Raw genomic sequence first — 21722 nt, 5'->3', positions numbered from 1 at the left:
GAGGGAGCCTGGTCTCCATAACCCTGTATTTTGACTGCTTATTGTTTTCTGAAATAATCTCTCTGTTATAATGGAGAATTTCTTCTTTATGAAGAAAGCCTCCATTTTACCATGTATGAGGATAAAGTTTTATAAATTGTTAAGTTACATTAATAATTTGTGGATGTCACTTCTCGTCCCTTACCTATAAATTCATCTCCACTGAGTATTTAACTAGATTTCTCATAGCAAGTATTGTCTCCCTGTTGTTGAGTAGGTCATGAGCATAAATAGAGAGGCACTGGATACCACCCAGATATGTGTGTTAGTACTGCAAACTTAAGGTTATTGTGCTATGCTGTTCACTGATGTGGTTCATAGCCATCATAGCCATTTAGGACATGAGATTCCTTTCCTCCTTCAGAAGCTTGCACAATCATAATGGTGCACCCACAAAACTCTTCACACCTAGTACTCGTGGTACATTGCAGTGAAGTGGGCAGAAAAATTGTGAGGAGCCAGATGATCAGGGAGAATGTTATGATATTGTGTGTCCCAGTAATATCACCTATAAACTCTCAACAATATTACTATATGAAAATTAGATGAATAAGGATGATAGCAATGAACTGATAAACTGTACAAAGAAAAGTCCACTAGGTCTCAACGGAACACAAACAACTATAGGCAATTGAGGAAAGCTGGAAATGGAAGATTTGGCCTATTGCAGGAAAGAGCACAACAATTATTTGTCTTCTACAAAAAATCCAGCTTTGAAAACATACATACAGATAGCATTAGACTTACTGATCAGTTTATATTTAATAGCATATATGTTCATACATACACATATATATATATATATATATATGCAAAAATAGTGGAAAAGAGCCTATTAATTGCATACACAGATGAGCACAGACACCCACATAAGCACAAGTACTGACAGATACACACACAAGCATATACACACACACAAAAGAGTTCTTCAAGTTAAAACACAACAGTGATGTTAGAGATGGGGGGAGTTATAGATTATGTTATGGATGGGGGCTTTAGAAATGCATAATATTTACATATTTATATTAAATAAGACATTCTAAAGAAATGAAGGCAACAGAGAAAGCAGTTGAGTTTGTGTCTGTATATCTTCTTTATGCACACTTGTGCTCTTTCCTCAGTTCATAACTGCATGTGAACACACAAACACCTAGAAACACACACACACACACACACATACATGCAGAGATATTTGAAAGTTTTTTTCATAATCCATCTTAAATTATTTATTGATATCCATGCTCATAGGGTTCATTGCTTGACTAGGGGTAGAGCTCAACATTTCTTTCCTTATCTAAACCTCATTTTGTAGGTCACTCTAATAGTTCCAATTTCATGTGATGGCTCATGTGTACAATCATAGCAGTTATGAAAATCGATATAGGCAGATATCAAATAATCAGGGACAAGTTGCACTTGGCTGCCTAGAGTCACATTCGGCAGGGCTCATACAGAAATGCAGGCTTTCTTATAGGAAGCCAGGATCGATTATCAAGGTGCTCATGCTACAGGCACCTCTGATTGTTTTCCTCTGTTAGCAATTGGAGCCAGATTTTATGTTAAATTACATTTTTTTCTGTCTTTCTAGTTTCAGTTTTCCTGTTTCTGTGTTAACAACAGGGAAGGGGGAGAGATACATGCAACAGAAGCTCAGGTGGAAATCTCCATAGTTACAGCAGGCACTTGATTTCCATTGGTAGCTTTGAGATCTGCTTTGTGATTGGCCCAAATCCATTCTCTAGATGATTGTACACACTCAGCCAATCTGAGGCAACCAGAGATAATATCAGTCCCTTCACAAAGGGTTTTGATCAGTCAGGCTCCTGGCTGGAGTCCAGCTCTCAGCTGGTTCCTGGTTCTAGCCAGGACCTGACTATAACTTACTGGTCGGTGAAGGAGGATTGCTCTTGAAACCTGCGAGGAGACAGAGCCAATTGATATCCAGCATACGCAGGTACTTTCTAAAATTTCCTACATGCTGACTGAGTCACCTGCTCCTTTTTTTCTGTGCAGTAAATGTGTTCCTGATTCCTAAGCCGCTGCATCCCCTTTAAGATCCATGTCAAACAGCTTTGGATTTTGGCTTTATCTGCAATGCATGGGATTCCTCTCCACCTTCTAACCAAGACAGGAGACCTACTTGCTGCTCCTTACACTCCCTTCATGGACCTACTGTGTGAATAATCTTCGTTAAGTGCATTTATTATATGGAAACATGAAACTCTGACAGCTAATAGCAGAAGCATTTGCTGACGCTATGTTTTATTTTCATGTAGTATTTTCCTTGTGTTGGACACTAGAGTCCAATTACTGAGGAGTCATCCCAAGAATACACTCTCACATTGCAGTTGATGTAAAAGCAAGGGGATTTTAATTCTGCTGAGGCAGGGTCACTCAGCGTTCAATGCCAAGGACCCCAAATGCCTGTCACAAACCATTTTTAAAGCAAAAAGCAATAGAAAAAAGCGGGGGAGGGGGTTGGGGTTGTTTTCCACTATTAGGATTGGCTTATTTAGAGGGCTACTAATAACAAGTGGTCTGAGCCAGGGCCAGACAGTGGTTGCCAGATCAGGTGAGTTAACAGGGAACACCTGGTGGTCATTCTGATCCTTTTCCAGGGACAGAGTCAAAACATCTGTTAACATCTGTGGGTTATCTTGTCCCAATTCTAGGAACAGAGCTCTGTTTGGAAAACATCCACAAGGACATAGGGAGATGGAAATTTCCCGACATTTCAGTACGTTCATGTATACTTGTTAGATTCCCAGGGAGGGGGGAAACCCTAAGGCACTAAGGCTGACAGGGCTCAGAATTAGCCTCAGAATTGTTTTAAAATTCTACATTTCCTCCTCTTATTTTGCTGAATCCCAATCCTGGGATTTTTGGAGATCTCTCTTAAGAACCTGGTACTGGTGTGTGAGCACTAAAGCTTGATTAATACTAAGTCGCTCGCAAATGAACATCAGGAGTTGATTGAAAATACAAGGTCCAAAAGTTAAGAGGAGTAGCAGGAAGAGTAAGGGATCAGTGATAGTGGGTGTGAGCCACGGGGAATGGTTAAACCATGCCTCAAACCAACCATGTTGTGCCTCTCTTTCTCGTCTCTTGTCTAACCTGTCCCTGAGTTTGGACATAGAATCTTTAATTACTCCAGAATAATCTACGTAAAAACAGCATTGCTCCTTTAGTGCACCACAGAGGCCTCCTTCTTTAAGTAACAGCAGATCTAATCCACGTCTATTCTGTAACACCACTTCGGAGAGCGAGGTCATTGATTCCACAAGCTTAGAAATGGACTGCTCTAGGGCTCTTAAGTCTTCATCCATGGCTGTTCTTAATTCATTAAAGTCTGCACCAGAGTTGTGGTACCTGTGCCAACACTGGCTGCCACTCCAAGGCCTAAGATTACTGCTAGGGTCAGGGAGATGGGCTCTCGCTGATAGCGGCTTGGGTATTTGTCAAATTCATCCTCAGAACTAGAGGCACTATAAGAATAAATTCTGGGGACTAATTGAACCATCACACAGAAATCAGAAGCATCATTAAAGACAGTAGTAGAGACCCAGGGAGTTAACCCAGTGTTGCAGGACCACCGAAAGTCAATGGAGGGTACCAGGTACCTATTTTCTGCTGTCCTGGGGCTCGGGAGAGTTTGGTTAAACAGGTGTTGATATTGTGGGGTCGGAGTTCCCAGACATAGGCCCTTTCCTGATACTTCTGTCAAGGTTCATTTTTTCTGTTGCCCCCAACTACAGGATGTATGAGAGGTGGTGCTGTTGAAAATGCCAGATGAGGCAATTGCCTCATAATAGGGAGGTCCTGCTGACAGGCATAGCCAGCAAGATTGTGTCAAGCTGGAGTCAGTACTATTTAGCAAGGAAACGTCTCCCTGCACAAGGTTGAATAGTTGTTAGCTTGTGTTGGAAGGCACCGGCAGAGAAGCAGGGGGAGTAGTGGGAATAGTCCAGCCTGCAGCATCCGGGGTAGAAGGGTTTTTGAAACCTCGTATAATGTCTAGGTCCCCTTTGGGGGGGCTAGTCTGGTCAGGGCTAGCTGGCCCGTGGTCAGATAATACTTGGTTGGGTCCTGCTGGTTGGCTTGGAGGAATCTCTACCTTTAGCTTACTGGTGAAGGTGGCACCTAAATCTTGTTTATGTACCCAGTCAGGGAAATACCATTCATGCACCAATCCTTCCCGACAGTCCTGCTGCTCGCCCCTGTGAAGTAAGACAAAGTAAACAAAGGTAGACAAGTAGGGGAGACACCACAGGTCCCTGTGCTCCTCATGGAGCATTGATTTGGGGAAGTATAATTTTTGTGGACAGTTATCTAGTCCCAAGAAGAACTAGGTTTCCAATAAGCATCCCTAGTAGTTTAACATCCCCAGGCACCACATTATAGGTAGTGTAAACCCCCACAACGTTGAGCTGCGGCCTGGTTTTGACAATCTCAGGGGCAGACATAAAAATCTAGCTTTCCAAAGTGGTATCTGTGTTCTGGACCCCCACACCTGAATTTTCCTCTAGGAGAAAAATCTTCTGATAGCCTCCAGGAGCAGCTCTTGGGGATATGCATCTCAGATATCCCAGGAGTCTAGCCCCACTACGAGTTGACAGAAGTCAGGGGTGAGGGCAGGCTACCATGTGCCTGGGTGGGGGGTGGCTATTTTGGAGGTGGTCCATACCACCTCTCCAGTCTGTGAGGAAACCTGCCAAGTCAATATCTGGGGTACATGGGGATTGCTGTAAATGGGCAGGGGTATCAAAGCAAAAGCTAGCAAAATCGACAGCATTAGGCTGTTTTGACAAGTCTTAACTTTAGGGGATTTGGGGTGTGCTGAAGCTTCCATTTGGAAAGTCCTGGGTCATGGTCCTACGGAGGTGCTGGCTTAGAGTGTGACGCGTTGTTCCAAGCTTCAATGCAGTCCACTTTGTGAATGGTGATGTTGTAAGGAGCACGGTGTAAGGTCCCTTCCAGTGAGGTTCAAGGCTTTGGGACATACACCTATTGACCAACCTGAAACGGGTGCGAGACTTCCGAGTGTCTGCGCCGGTGGGCAGTGGCCAGGGTCTTCCATGCCTGGGCTTAGATGATCTTAGATGATCACAGGCCTTCAACTGTGCCTGCAGATCAGGTTTGTGAGTAGATGGGTCAGGAGGTACTTTTAAGGAGGCTAAGGGAGGAGGCCCCCCGTATAGTGTCTTATAGGGGGTAAGTCCAAACAGAGACAGGGTGTTCCGCACATGGAACAGGGCTCGGGGGAGGAGCTGTACCCAGTCTTTAGCACCAGTTTCCAAGGCTAATTTGGTCAGAATCTCAATTATGATTCTATTCATCCGTTCAACCTGTCCTGCAAAATTCAAGATGTCATTGTTTTTTACCACTGAGTAAAACTCTAATGTATATATGTTCCACACCTTCTTTAACTATTCTTCTATTGAGGGGCACCTAGGTTGTTTCCAGGTTCTGTCTATTACAAATAGTGCAGCTATGAACATAGTTGAACAAATACTTTTGTAGTATGATAGGGCATCTCTTGGGTATATTCCCAAGAGTGGAATTGCTGGGTCCTGAGGGAGGTTGACTCCCAGTTTCCTGAGAAACAGCCACACTGATTTCCACAGTGGCTGCATAAGTTTGCATTTGCACCAACAATGGATGAGTGTTCCCCTCACTCCACATCCTCTCCAGCATAGGCTATCATTGGTGTTTTTGAGTTTAGCTATTCTGACAGGTGTAAGATGGTATCTCAAAGCTGTTTTGATTTTCATTTCCCTGATCGCTAAGGAGGTTGAGCATGACCTTAAGTGTCTTCTGGCCATTCGAAGTTCATCTGTTGTGAATTCTCTGTTCAGATCAGTAACCCATTTTTTAATTGGGTTAATTAGAGTTTTAATGTCTAGTTTCTTGAGATCTTTGTATATTTTGGAGATCAGACCTTTGTCTGATGAGGGGTTGGTGAAGATCTTCTCCCAGTCAGAAGGCAGCCTTTTTATCTTACTGCCCTTTGCTTTACAGAAGCTTCTCAGTTTCAGGAGGTCCCATTTATTCATTGTTTCTCTTATTGTCTGTGCTACTGGGGTCCTACTTAGGAAGTGGCCTCCTGTGCCTATATCTTGTAGACTACTTCCCACTTTCTCTTCTATCAGGTTCAAAGTGGACAGATTAATGTCGATGTCTTTAATCCATTTGGACTTGAGTTTTGTGCATGGTGATAGATATGGATCTACTTTCATTCTTCTACAGGTTGACATCCAGTTATGCCAGCACCATTTGTTGAAGATGCTTTCCTTCTTCCATTGTATAACTTTAGCTCCCTTGTAGAAAATTAGGTGTTCATAGGTTTGTGGGTTAATATCCGGGTCTTCTATTCAATTTCATAGGTCGACTTCTCTGTTCTTATGCTAATACCAAGCTGTTTTCAATACTGTAGCTCTGTAATAGAGTTTGAAGTCAGGGATGGTAATGCCTCCAGAAGTTCCTTTGTTGTATAAGATTGCTTTGGCTATCCTGGGTTTTTTGTTTTGCCATACAAACTTGATTATTGTTCTCTCAAGGTCTATGAAGAAGTTTGATGGGATTTTGATGGGAATTGCATTGAATCTATAGATTGCTTTTGGTAGAATTGCCATTTTTACTATGGTGATTCTCCCAATCCATGATCAGGAGAGTTCTTTCCATTTTCTGGTATCCTCCTCAATTTCTTTCTTCAAAGACTTAAAGTTCTTGTCAAATAGGTCTTTCACTTCCTTGGTTAGAGTTACCCCAAGATATTTTATGCTATTTGTGGCTATCATGAAAGGTGATGTTTCTCTGATTTCTCTCTCTGCTTCTTTATCCTTTGTGTATAGGAGGGCAACTGATTTTTTGGAGTTGATCTTGTATCCTGACACATTACTAAAGGTGTTTATCAGCTGTAGGAGTTCTTTGGTAGAGTTTTTGGGGTCGCTTATGTACACTATCATATTGTCTGCAAATAACGAAAGTTTAACTTCATCCTTTCCAATTCTAATCCCCTTGATCTCCTTATGTTGTCTTATTGCTATTGCTAGAACTTCAAGCACTATATTGAAGAGGCATGGAGAGAGTGGACAGCCTTGTCATGTTCCTGATTTTAGTGGAAAGGCTTTGAGTTTCTCTCCATTCAATTTGATGTTAGCTGTTGGCTTGCTGTATATTGCTTTTATTATATTTAGGTATGATCCTTGTATCCCCAGTCTCTCCAACACCTTTATTATAAATGGGTGTTGAATTTTTTCAAATGATTTTTCAGCATTCAATGAAATGATCATATGGTTTTTTTCTTTCAGTTTATTTATATGATGGATTACATTGATAGATTTGCGTATGTTGAACCAGCCCTGCATCTCTGGGATGAAGCCTACTTGATCATAATGGATAATTTTTCTAATGTGTTCTTGGATTCGGTTTGCCAGTATTTTATTGAGAATTTTCGCGTCGATGTTCATAAGTGAGATTGGCCTGTAATTCTCTTTCTTGGTTGTGTCTTTGTGTGGTTTTGGTATTAGGGTAACTGTAGCTTCATAAAAGGAGTTTGGCAATGACTCTTCTGTTTCAATATTGTGTAATACATTAAGGAATATAGGTATTAGCTCTTCCTGGAAGTTCTGGTAGAATTCTGCATTGAAACCATCTGGTCCTGGGCTTTTTTTCATAGGGAGATTTTTGATAACAGCTTCTAACTCTTTGTGACTAACAGGTCTATTTAGATTGTTCACCTGTTCTGGTTCAACTTTGGTATATGGTACTTATCTAAAAAGATGTCCATTTCTTTTACATTTTCCAACTTTGTGGCATATAAACTTTCATAGTAAGATCTAATGATTCTCTGAATTTCCTCTGTGTCTGTGGTTATGTCCCCCTTTTCATTTCTGATCTTATTAATTTGCACATTCTCTCTCTGCCGTTTGATTAATTTGGATAGGGGTTTGTCAATCTTGTTGATTTTCTCCAAGAACCAGCTTTTTGATTCATTGATTCTTTGGATTGTTTTCTGTGTTTCTATTTTGTTGATTTCAGTCCTCAGTTTCATTATTTCCAGTCTTCTAGACCTCCTGGGTGAATCAGCTTCTTTTTTTTTCTAGAGCTTTCAAGTGTGCTGTTAAGTCTCCAATGTGTTCTTTCTCCGTTTTCTTTAATTGGGCACTTAGTGCTATGAACTTTCCTCTTAGCACTGCTTTCATAGTGTCCCATAGGTTTGTGTATGTTGTGTCTTTATTTTCATTAAATTCCAGGAAGACTTTAATTTCTTTCTTTATTTCTTCCTTGTCCCAGGGGTGATTTAGTAGTTGACTGTTCAACTTCCATGAGTTTGTTTGCTTCCTGGGGGAAGCTTTGTTGTTGAATTCTAATTTTAATCCATGGTGATCTGACAAGACACAGGTGGTTACTGATATTTTATTGTATCTGTGGAAGTTTGCTTTGTTACCGAGTATGTGGTCAATTTTCGAGAAGGTTCCATGAGCTGCAGAGAAGAAGGTATATTCTTTCCTATTTGGGTGGAATGTTCTATAGATATCTGTTAAATCCATTTGATTCAATACCTCCAATAAATCTTTTATTTCTCTGTTTGGTTTCTTTCTGATTGACCTGTCCATTGGTGAAAGAGGAGTGTTGAAGTCTCCTACTATTAGTGTGTATGGTTTGATGACTGCCTTGAGTTCTAGAAGAGTTTCTTTTACATATGTGGGTGCCTTTATATTAGGGGCATAGATATTCAGGATTGAGACTTCTTCCTGATGAATTGTTCCAGTTATGAGTATGAAATGTCCATCTCCACCTCTTCTGATTGATTTTTGTTTGAAGTCGATTTTGTTAGATATTAGAATGGCCACACCTGCTTGTTTCTTAGGTCCATTTGCTTGGAAAACCTTTTCCCATCCCTTTACTCTGAGTAGGTGTCTGTCTTTGTGGTTGAGGTGTGTTTCTTGTAAACAGCAGAATGTTGGATCCTGTTTTCATATCCAATCTCTAAGTCTGTGCCTTTTTATAGGTGAATTGAGTCCATTGATATTAAGTGATATTAATGACCAGTGGTTGTTGACTCCGGTCATTTTTTTTGGGTAGTAGAGTGTATGTGTTTTCCTTCTTTGAGTTGTGCTTGTGAAGGGTCGCTAGATGTTTGAGTTATTGTAGGCTGTGTTGGGAATGTTAGATTCCTTGGGTTGTGATTTTCCTTCTAATATTCTCTGTAAGGCTGCATTAGTAGCTACGTATTGTTTAAATTTGTTTTTATCCTGGAATATTTTGTTTTCTCCGTTGATAGTGAACAATAGCTTGGCTGGGTATAGTAGTCTGGGTTTGCATCCATGGTCTCTTAGTTTCTGCAGTACCTCTATCCAGGATTTTCTGGCTTTCATGGTTTCCGTAGAGAAGTCTGGTGTAAGTCTGATAGGTTTACCTTTATAATTTACTTGACCTTTTTCCTTTGCAGCTCTTAATATCCTTTCTTTAATCTGGATGCTTTGTGTTTTGATTATTATATGGTGAGGGGATGTTTGTTTCTGATCTAGTCTATTCAGCGTTCTGTATGATTCTTGAACCTTCATAGGAATATCATTTTTTAGGATGGGAAAGTTTTCTTCTATAATTTTGTTGAATATATTTTCTGGACCTTTGATCTGCAATTCTTCTCCTTCTTCTATTCTTATTATTCTTAGATTTGGTTTTTTTATTATGTCCCATATTTCCTGAATGTTTTGTGATGAGAATTTGTTGGATTTACTATTTTTTTTGGTCAGAGTGTTTATTTTCTCTATGGTGTCTTCATAATCTGAGATTCATTCTTCTATCTCTTGTATTCTATTGGTTATGCTTGTTCCTGAAGTCTCTGTTTGTTTACCTAGATTTTCCATATCCAGCCGGCCCTCGGTTTGTGTTTTCTTCACTGCCTCCATTTCAGTTTTCAATTCTTGAATTGATTCCATTACTTGTTTGATTGCTTTTTTCTTGGTTTCCCAGGGTATCATATACGAATTTACTCATTTCTTCAAACATTTTGTTATATTTCTCTTCCATTTCTTTACTCATTTCTTCCATTTTTCAGGAGTGGTTATTGTTGTATCAGGGCTAGTGGCCCGTGCGGGTTTCTTGGGGATTGGTGTAGAAAGTGCTTCTTCCAGAGGAGGAAGAGGAAGATGTAGATGGGGGGGTGGAGGAGGCAGAAGGGATTCAAGGAGGAGAAGATTGTCCTGAATATCAGGAAGAACCAGAGGTGCCTGAGTTCTGGACTTCATTTTCTCCTGCACAGGAAAGAGGGTGGACAAAGGGCTCAGAGGAGGAAGAGGGGCAGATGGGGTTGGAGCCGGTACTGGGCTCTGAGTTACTGCAGGTGGGACAAATGGCTTGACCCATGAGAGGGGGTCTCTGGACAAGCTCTCCCAGGTAACGATGTAGGGAACCTGGTCTGGGTGGCCATGAGGGCCGGTTTTGAAGACTTTTTCCTTGACCTATAAGATAGTATCCAAGTAAATGACCCATCCCATGGCTAACCCACCTCAAAAGTGGGTCATTTCGAGGAACAGAACATCTGCCAGAGTTTCTTTCGAATTTCCACAGATTGGTTATGAGCTCGAATTTCAACCTCCTTTCAATGATCTAAAGTCAGGGTCAAAGGGGTAGATAATTGTTGTCCAATTTTTTCAAAGGCAAACTGATACACAAAAACAAAAATACAGAAAGACAGACACAGACTCAAATCCAAAGGTCATGCAGCAACAAATTGGCTCAATACCAAAAATACAAACTGAGATGGAGGCAGTTCATGCCTCTGGAGGACGAGGGCGACCCAGTCTCCCTGTCCCCAAAATGCCCGTGGAGAGTCTTCCAGGGAAAGGGCCAGGGGTGTCAGGGCACATCTGCCTCCCCCCTTTGGTTCCATTCCAATACTAGCCCTGTGCAGGTACAATTTTCAAATTACTGACTCATAATAACACAGAAACAGAAAAAATGGGAACAGCAAACAAACACAAACATAAAAGTGAACTCGTTCTTTCTTACCTCCAACTGGGTGAGTCCAGAGTGGGTCTAGGGGTGATTTATTCCCGGACAATGTACCAAATGTTGAACCCTAGAGTCCAATTACTGAGGAGGAGTCACACCAAGAATACAGTCTCACACCACAGTTGATATAAAAGCAAGAGGATTTTAATTCTGCCATGGGAGGGTCACTCAGCATTCAATGCCAAGGACCCAGAATGCCTGTCAACAAGCCATTTTTCAAGCAAAAAGCCGTAGAAACCTTGGAAGGAAATCGGGAGTTGTTTTCCAACTATTAGGATTGACTTATTAAGGGGGCTTCTAATAACAAGTGGTCTGAGTCAGGACTGTAAAACAGTTGCCAGATCAGATGATGTAACAAGGAACATCAGAATTTTCTTAAAGTTCTACACTTGAATATAGTTTATGTTCCATATAATATATAATGATTATTGTTTCCTGTCTTCCAACTCCTTTAAGATGTTCTCCACATTTCCATTTGCCCAAATCTACTCTCTCTCAATTGAATATACACAGGCATGTAATAATAATAGTAAAATATCAATAATAGTAAAATATAAAAACATCAGAATAGAACAAAAGAAACAAATATAAGAAAAGTAGCCAAAGAAAAGCAGAAGAAGCACATAGATGCAAAGACACACATCTTCATGCAAACATAATGCCATAAAAACACGAATGGTGTGGGACCGCCCTCTGTATGCAGTAAATACCATTGGTTAATAAAGAAACTGGCTTGGCCTGATAGGGCAGAACAGAGCTAGGTGAGGAAAACTAAACTTAATGCTGAGAGAAAGGACGCTGAGTTAGATCCTTGGAGGTGCTGTGAGCATCTCCAAAAAATACTTTACCCAACAGAAATCAGGAAGCTGTACAGAGAGAATTAAACCCTTATTCCTAAATATTTTATACGTTTAAAGGGGGATATGCTATAGAGATTTGCATTGGTATTGATTTTGGTTTATTGATACAAATTTAAAGTCAATTTTTATACTATATATATACTATATATACTAAATATATATAGTATAAAATATAGATACATTTCTGGTCTTGATTAAGGTACTATGTTTGTGCAAGTTATTTAGAAATATAAAGTATAATTAAGAAATACAGGTTATAGATAATCATCTATAATAGTCAAGATTTCAGTCATGTTAGTTTGGTTTTCTAGATATATAGAGATTTATAGAGAGTTTCAAAGACTACAGAATATGGAATTTATAAAGTTTTAAGAATTTACGACTTTATATGACAGTGAGACACAACTGCCCCTGGGAGCACCAATTAAATCAGTAGGAAGATGTGCATCAAAGAGGTTCCTTACGGAGTTTGCTGGCAGTTTGGTCAGAAACTGCTCTTGCCTGGACATGCAAGACCCACAGAGAAATGAGTGCTGACCTTGCCTAAATATGACACTGTTTTTCAGGGATCCTGCTCCATGAAAGAGTCTGCTAGGCATTCTGAAGGGCACAGAAAAATGTGACTGAGAAACTGCCAATATAGGCTGAATTATCTTTGAAATTTCTTGCTTTTTGGAAAAGTCCGCTGGATACTGTGGGCCTGTAGGCTGAAGATGGATGCTCTAATGGTACAGATGAACTTTGTGTGTCTGCCAGGCAGCAAGATGTTTCTATCAATTCTAGAGTTTTTAAAGTTGCCTAAAATCTAATTCCTGCTTACTTAGGTAATAGTATATCCTTCTGGAATCTTTGGTGGAGTTGAAGAACTTATAGTTTTCCTTAGTTAGGATAAGAGATAATATACATATAAAGTTAATATATATATTAACTTTAATTCTTGATTGATAATTATTTTATTATATGTAATTTTACTATGTTAAAATTAAAACTTCTGTTTTTACGTAAACAGAAAAGGGGAGGTAATGTGGGATTCCCTTTTGTAAGCTGTGAATACCACTGTTTAAAAAAGAAACTGGCTTGGCCTAATAGGGTAGGACAGAACTAGGCAGGAAAAACTAAACTTAATGCTTGAAGAGTGGAGGCTGAGTTAGAGAGAAGCCATGGAACTTCCTCTGAAGACAGAAACACTGAAACTTTGTTGGTAGGCCGCAATCTTGTGGTAATGCACAGGTTAATGTAGATGGGTTAAATTAAGATATACAAGTTAGCCATTAAGAAGCTAGAGCTAATGGGCCAAGCAGTGATTTAATAATATAGTTTCTGTGTGGTTATTTTGGTTCTGGGTGTAATTATTTTGGGGCTGGGCAGCCAGGAAGCAAACAAGTGGCTCCTTACAACACACAAAACCATAAACCATTACATATAGGCAAAGGACATATGAGGATAAAAAATTGCTGACAAGATTTATGAGACAAATAATTTCCAAAAATTCTGTTTAGTGCTTTGTGTGTGTGCAACCTATGGCTGGGTAGTGAATCCTCTCTTAAGAGTGGTTTGGATGTGCAGCGAGACCCCTCTGCATGAAGCACATTCATTTGCTTTCAGGTATTAATTTGACCTGTATTCTGGATTTGGGATGGAGCCTTGTACCAAATGACTGTCTGGGAGCCGAGAACTTAAGTGTAACATCCTCATTGTTTCCATTCTGCTTTCATCAAGAATCACACATACTCTATGTTCTAATCTAATTCTCTTTTCAGGTACATATTTTTTCTACTGTGTATTGAATACATTTGGTTACTCTTCCCTGCATGAACACTCCAGTATTTGAGATGAAACAAGGTTAAAAAAAAAAAGAAAAAAGAAGGAAAGTTATGCTTTACTCAAACGGATGCTGATGTATGGTAAGTCTGTAAGAATTCACTGTATATTAACTACATTATTCTAATAATTATTACTGTAGTCTGCAAATGTTAATATTAAATTATTGGAGTTAAATTATTTTAAGCTTAATTTTCAATTTATATATAAACTTACATTATTATTTTTCTTAGTACTATATATTGGTAAGTTCTTATAATAGTTCAAATGAAGCATGAGGTCCAAGAAATATCTGCTTACACTAATGATAATTGAATTTTTGGGAGAGATTGGACAGTGACCATAGAGAAGTCTGAATGTGAACATCCATAGGTACTCAAACATATGCATCCTTAAATCACATCAGCTCCTACAAGTACATCATGGGGATCAAAGTTTTGAAGCACAATCAATCAAATATTGACATGAGACCTTTTATTATTTTTGTAATTTTTATTTAATTTAATTTTGTAAATTTTATCTGATTTGTTTTTGAAATTCTCATATATTTATCCAATAATGCTTTATCATGTAAACCCTCAGTCAGCCAAACCTCCTTTTAAACTTTACATCCTTGAAGCATGTTTAAGAAGAGCTCAGAGAGAGAAACTGGGGTTCAGTCTAAAAATCTGAGAAGCAAAACAGTCAGCCACTGACTTTTACCTCAACCTCAGTTCAAAATGGTGATTGTGCCTCCATGGATTTGAGAATGAAACTGTGTCAGAGAGCTGTCTCCTCCCATTTTATAATCCTCTCTGTGGCTGGTATTAAAAATGTGCACCACTGTGATTAAAGGCGCACACTTCCTCCTTTCTATGGCAACTAGTGTGGCTATTCAACTAATGGTGTATGTAACCACTGTCTGGTCTGTAAGGCTGAACCATGGGGCTATTTTAGTCTCTAATCTTAAGGCAACCCTTATTGATTAAAATAAATTGAAATTCAACTACACAATATTTTTCTATAATAATTTATTTGCTTATTCCTCAGATCCAGTTATATGGATACATTGTAAAATAATACAAAGAAAAGAAAGGAAGATTCTATTATTATTAATTACAAAAGAAGCAATATAGAAAGGGCAGCCAGTAGAGTGTCTCAATCCAAGCGGCAATAGGAAAACTTAGGACATGACAAATGTCCAAACACAAGACAACTTTTTGGTGATACTATTCATGCATGCTATGTGTAGAGGTGGCATTGGTAACATATGAAAATGAAGTTGTTCATACTATGATAAATTTTCACAAGGGCATAACTAAGAAAATAATTAGGGCAGTTTTCTCCTTATTGGAGGAAGAAAACAGCTAAGAAAACTTGCATTTCCTGCTTACTCGGTTAATATTCCTTCCTTTGCAGTTCTCTGAAGTAGATGAGGACTAGATAGTTATAGTTATTGCTTTCCTTCTCACCATATGCAAAATAAAATTACTAAAGAGATGAAAAGTACATAGGGTTCAGAGACAGTAAGAGATAGTTTGGCTAATGCAAATTAGAATAGAAAGTGAGCTAGGTACTACCTTTTGTATTCATCTAATTAGGATAGATAATGGAGTATTTTATCTGAATTTGTCAAATGTTTATGAGCAAGACATTATTGATATATTTATTGCCTGTTTGTATTGTATATAGTTATTGTACTTATTGTATATAGTTTTCCTTTTATTAGTTATAACCTTTTTTATTTTAGACAAAAAAGGGAATGTGGTGACATTTTGTTTGTGTTATAGCATATAAAGTTTGTCTGAGGATCAGAGTGTGGAGCTAGCCACTAGTTAGCCTCAACAGCCAGGCAGTAGTGTAACACATATTAAATCCCGGCACTCAAGGCAGAGGCAGAGGCAGAGGCAGACGCAGAGGCAGACGCAGAGGCAGAGAGGCAGAGAGGCAGAGAGGCAGAGAGGCAGAGAGGCAGAGAGACAGAGAGGCAGAGAGGCAGAGAGGCAGAGGCAGAGGCAGAGGCAGAGGCAGAGGCAGAGGCAGAGGCAGAGGCAGAGGCAGAGGCAGATTGATTTCTATGAGGTCAAGGTCACCTTGAGCTATACTAAATTGATCCAGTCTCAAAGAGTGGTGGTTTACACCTTTGAGTTATTGTCAGTCACAGGTCTTTAATTCCAAACTGAGGAAGTAGAAACAAGAAGGGATATGGCTGGGTGGGGAGAGAAATATAAGTAGGGAAGAGAGAGGAGGTAAAGGCATTCAATCTGAGGACTCATAGAGACAGGCTACTGCATTCAGTCTGAGGATTTCTTCTTTTTTAAATATTTATTTATTTATTATGTATACAATATTCTGTCTGTGTGTATGTCTGCAAGCCAGAAGAGGGCACCAGACCTCATTACAGATGGTTGTGAGCCACCATGTGGTTGCTGGGAATTGAACTCAGGACCTCTGGAAGAGCAGGCAATGCTCTTAACCACTGAGCTATCTCTCCTGCCCCAGTCTGAGGATTTCTTAAAAGTAAGAACTAGTGACTAGTTGCTGCTCTGCTTCTCAGACATTTTACTTTTCATTCCCTCCATATATCTGACTATTAGTTTTTATTTAATAAGATTAATTAGTATTTCATTTGAGAAAACAGCTAAGAAAACTCTCCTATGTATCTTTATAGGTTTTTCATAGGTATTAGCAGCACTGTTGATTTATGTCATTGGTATTGATCACAAGATGGTAGGCCATTGGTTTCAGGGCATTTTTCACTGGAAACATAATTTCAGAGTTGTTTATAATTTTTCGACTAGTACCACATTGTTTGGTATTTTAAGTTTTCAGTATTTTTGCTATTTTTAAGATTTTAAATTAATTTAAATTTAATTTAAGTTTGATTAGTAAGGTGAAATGATATTGTGCAACTTACTGGACCGTGTACCATTTTCAGTTCTGTATTAGAATTATAATGTAATATTAGTAGCTATTTGTTAACATTAGACTCCTGTATAATGAGCAAGCACTTGGAACTTTTTTTAATAGAAATCATTTATATTCAGCTTCTGATTAAAACTTGGAGAAGAAAAACAATCCTTTTCAGTTTTTATAGGATTGTCTCGCAAAGTTCCCATTCACTCCTAGAACATTCTGAATAATTACACAAAGCTGTGGGTTTCAGTATAGAGTATCTGTTAGCATTTCTTCATGAGGGATCATTGGTGGTTACAGTGTGAACTAAGTAATAAGCATTTATTAAGAGGAAATAATAAAAGCTAGGGTAATGATCATATCCAATTGCACTATCATGCATGTCACAGACAATATGTATAATTTATGCTTTTGTACAAGACCTCCTGGGTCATAGCATCCTTATATGACACTTTAGGAGAAATTGAGATCAGAATAATTAACATTTGTAAGCAAACTCTAATATCTTGTTGGTGCAAGATTATTATTATAGTATGAGGAATGAATGAATGGAGAGTAGTTCTTCTTCCATATAGACAAGGTGTGGGGTTTCCTAGTCAATTTTTGTGGCCAAAATAGCTGGAGCTTGTCAGACCTATATACACAGCTATAGACAGAACAGCAGAATTCTGGCAGGTCTTATTTCTGAATGCATCACACTCCTGTAATGAGACTAGTGAATGATTTAATCTGGTATGACTATGTTCTATCAAAGAGTGAGTACAGGTGATCTTTGGGATCCTCTGCAGTGAGAGTTTATTTTCAGATTTAACCATTTTATTCAAATATTCAATTTATATAACCAGTTCATATATGTATTTTGAATAGTATCTTATATTAAATAAACTCCTTGCTTTTCTTTAACTTTTACATCATACACAGATACACACACACACACGCACACACACACACACACACGCACACACACACACACACACACACACACACACACACATATATATATATAAAGTGCATGTTATAAATTTGTCTCCTCTTTTATCCATAAATGAATTAAATTAGTCTTAGCATGACTACAAACATAATTCAAAGCACAATAAATAATTTGATCATTTTTTTGAAGAGTTCTAAAATCCTGTGTTTTTCTCTTTAAGTTTTTCTTCTTCACTGTAAGCTACAAAATTTACATAATTTTTCATGTTTTATGGACTTTAAATAGAAAATAAGTTCTCTTACAAGGCAGGTAATTACCTTTAGATATTTTGAATTCAGCATCCTGAAAGATCTTTTATTATTGTATCTACTGGAGTTAATTAAGCACTATTGCATATCACTGGCATTATTTTTAATTAGAGTGTTATTTTGTTGAGCTAGTTTAACGAAGGGCCATGTGCTTTATTTTATTTTTTTTTCCTCTTTTTTTTCCTCAAAGTTTATTAAAATACAAAAGTCTCCATTTCTGCCCCTCTTCCCAACTTAGCATGGCTACAAACATAATTCAAAGCACAATAAATAATTTGATCATTTATGTGGTGACTGACCACTTAATTTCCTGAGTTAATTTTCTTGGTTGTAACAATTTTCAAGAAATTTGAAAATATCATGTGATTAGGATTTTACACTTTATCATTATTCTGATTTTGAACCTCACAAATTAAAGTGTTTAAGTGAGGGACTTTTAGTATTAACATAAACTTTAAATCATAGATACAGTCTTTGGATGGACCTTAACCTCATTTTATTATTCTCTGATAGCTTATTTTTTTTAAAAAAATAACAGTTCTTTATATGACTACATGTCCCCAAAAATTTTAAAGTTAATAATAAAGTTACCAAAGTTATATGTGATTAAATACATATAATTTAATTTAGTTTTTATACCATGGATAGACCATTAAAAACTTAGTAGTTCATGAATATGAGCAATTAAACATACCACCCTTAAATCCTTTGACCATTAATATTGCATAACTAAATCAGACCTTCTGCATCATGGCATTTTTCTTTTGTGGCTTCATGTTCATTGTCTATATTTTCATTTATAGGAAAATATCATAATTTAACAATCCATTCATGTCCAAAGTATCACTTTTAAAGATCATAAGCATATCTTTTATTTTATACATTTTCCGATCTTTTGCTCATCTACTTCTTGTTTCTATTTAATTCCTTCTTCAAGATTGGATCCAATTTACAAATATGGTATGGTCTATTAAATTAAGATTATCTGTGCATAGACTTTTCAGTATTATGTCTTTTGGTACAGGTTTTAAGAATATTTTTTCCCTCTGTTTGTAGTCTTACAAGTTTTTTATTTCCTGTCCACAATGTTTTTACAAAACCTAAGGAAAAGAAATCTTGCATTTCAGCCATAATGCTAAAGGTAACCATGAGGAAATGTATTTCAAACAAAACCTAGAAAAGGGGGAAGAATTCTGAGAGGTAAACTACTGTAGTTGTATTTAGTCATTTTTGCTATATATAAATTTCTTGATCAAAAATTTAAATACTGTGATACATAACAATCTCAAAAAGTTATCATTTTCATAATAAAATTTTCTCTTAGTGAAGTGTTAGGCAGTATCTTGTTCTGTAGGCAGCAAGACTAGAAACACTCGACCGGATTTGAGCATTTGAAACCTCAAAGCACATCCCCAGTGACACACTTTTTCCAAGAAGGCCACATCTACTCCAATAAAGTCTAGCCTCCTAATAGTGCTGCATCCTAGTGACCAAGACTTAAATTTCTGATTCTATGGGCAGCATTATTATACAAACCACAACATTATCTTAAAATTGTATATCAATAAACTCTCACAATTGTTTCTATGAAATATCATGTCACAGGAACCATCTTGTTACACTAATAACAATGTAATTATCATTGATGGAGATTGAGAAAGAGCCATGAAGTAGTCTTTATTTGGGTATTCTTTGGTACTCACACATATGCATCCTTAAAATACCATTGGCTCTTAGAAACACACCTTATGGGTCATAGTTTTTCTATATAGTTTCAGAGCTTCAAATCAAATCAATAAAAGGATGGCATGAGGCTTTTTAAATTTTATTTGACATAGTCCTTGAAATTACATATGTATATTTGGTGGATCATTAGTTATCCAGTCATTCTTCACCATTAAACTCATCCTTGATGCCCCTATCAAATATCTTTTAAAATTTCATGTTATCCTTCTGTAATAATTTATTTATCTTTCAAAACTAATGAATCAATATGTACAGGTTAATTGCCAAAAAAAGAACATTCAACATTTTCAGCAAGTTAGTGGAAAACGACGGAAACTGAGGTAGTATAGAGAGAAAACACAAGGACTGAAGGACAAAGTATTTACTGGAATCTGGAAAAGTTCTCAAAGCCCACCTGATATGATGGTTTGGACCAAGCAACATAGATTCTAGGTGGTCACTCTTGCTCTGTAACTGAGTGGTTGTTCATTTGTATTTCTGTATTTATTGTGTGGTGCGGGAGAATTATCTGTATTCTGTCAATCATATTTTAATAAAACGCTGATTGGCCAGGCAGGCAGTATAGGCGGGAAAGCCAGACAGGAAGTAGGGGTGGAGCAAAGAGACTGGGAATATTCTGGAAGCAGAAGCTCTCTCTCAGCCATTCCTGTACAGACCACCGAAGAGGCAGCATGTAACTTGCCCAGCAGAGAAAGGTATGTAGCCATTATGGCTAACATAGATGAGAATAATGGGTTAATATAAGTTATAAGAGTTAACAAGAAGCCTGACCTAATGAGCCAATCAGTTTATAACCTAATGTAGACTCCGTGTGATTTTCCTTGGGACTTGCTGGCTTGTTGGGGTACTGGGCGGGACAGAAACCCCAACAAGCCAGCCCTCATACTACAATTGTGAGGTGAGAGAGGTGTAGTGGTGGGTGATACTTAACTATTTTATCTCTCTTTCCCCAAGATTTTGTTCAGGAAAGTGATTTGCTCCATTTGGATAAATAGATGAATCGCATTCATGTGTGTGGAATGCCGGTGACCTTGGAACATGAAAAGTGAGTACACTGCATTTTTTTATTATTAAAGTTCAGTTTATGGTCACTTAAATACATAGCATAAAATTGTAAGCATTCACTTTTATTTAGTCATATTTAAATTTTCTATTAATAACTTTCCTTACAAACAGTGGATGAATTAATTTTGTGGAATTCTTGAAATTTTATTCAACAATTTTCATCAAAAAATGTGCAGAATGTTCTAGCTGATTTCCTATGGTGTTTTTAAAGAAATGACATCTTACAGACATACATAGTTAATTCTAAAAATTATAGCTTCCAATTATGTATCTGTCTAATTTGAATAGTATGTTATTATAACAGTACTTTTTCTGTGAGGATCATGCATCTATTCCAATGTATCAAAATCAAAACAAACAAACAAACAAAAAATACAAAATTTTATTGGGATCTCTACTGGAAATCCAGCAAATAGATATGTTTCAAGCCTGCAATATAAGTGAAGAAACAATTTCTATGGAAGAATGTGAGCCTTTTCTAAGAAATGCAGAGTCACCCATGCATTATTTCCCCACAGAATATAGATGGAACCGTAAGCATGGTTGAAAGAATTTTCTCACATTGTCTGATCAGAAGACAGCACATATATTGATTTACTATATTTGCTTCATTTAAGCTCCTCAGTTGCATAAATGGTTTTTTACATAAATACACATGCAAAATTGTGTACAAATATGAAGAATATTATATATTAAGAAATATTTATGTGGTTATGTAGAGTAGTTACTTTTCTTCCTTAGATAAAAGTGAAGTATTCCCAGTTGACTCACATAACTTGCTCAACTGATGCAGAAGCTATTGATGTGTGCTGTCTACTATCTTGTAACCTCATAGATGCCTAGGCCAAAATTATAAATAACCTAGGACTACAAACACAGGGTTGTATCATACACAGTTTGATGGATACTTCCCCATCAATCCCCACCAATCAATAATTAAAAAATGCTCTATAAGATTCTTATAGCAATTTCTTATGAAGATATTTTCAACTGAGTTTCCTATTTTCCTATGACTCTAGACTGTCAGGTTGAAAA

At 37.6% G+C, this 21722-nt stretch overlaps 1 long non-coding RNA gene across 10 annotated transcripts in view; it reads left to right on the top strand.

The window, feature by feature from the left end:
• Positions 1-21722, top strand: part of LOC125397736 (uncharacterized) — a 184796-nt gene that overhangs the window by 53909 nt on the left and 109165 nt on the right. For 9 of the 10 annotated variants that reach the window (XR_015736315.1, XR_015736310.1, XR_015736311.1 and 6 more), the window contains 3 exons: positions 12488-12649; positions 13682-13825; positions 20577-20667. This is a non-coding gene — a long non-coding RNA (uncharacterized LOC125397736). The remainder of the gene's footprint in view (positions 1-12487; positions 12650-13681; positions 13826-20576; positions 20668-21722) is intronic. The other variant, XR_015736309.1, reaches the window with a different exon arrangement.

This window comes from Myodes glareolus, chromosome 24, assembly GCF_982192425.1.
Source record: "Myodes glareolus chromosome 24, mMyoGla1.1, whole genome shotgun sequence".
Taxonomy (NCBI): Eukaryota; Metazoa; Chordata; class Mammalia; order Rodentia; family Cricetidae; genus Myodes; species Myodes glareolus.
This window is presented reverse-complemented; position numbering and strand designations above follow the sequence as displayed.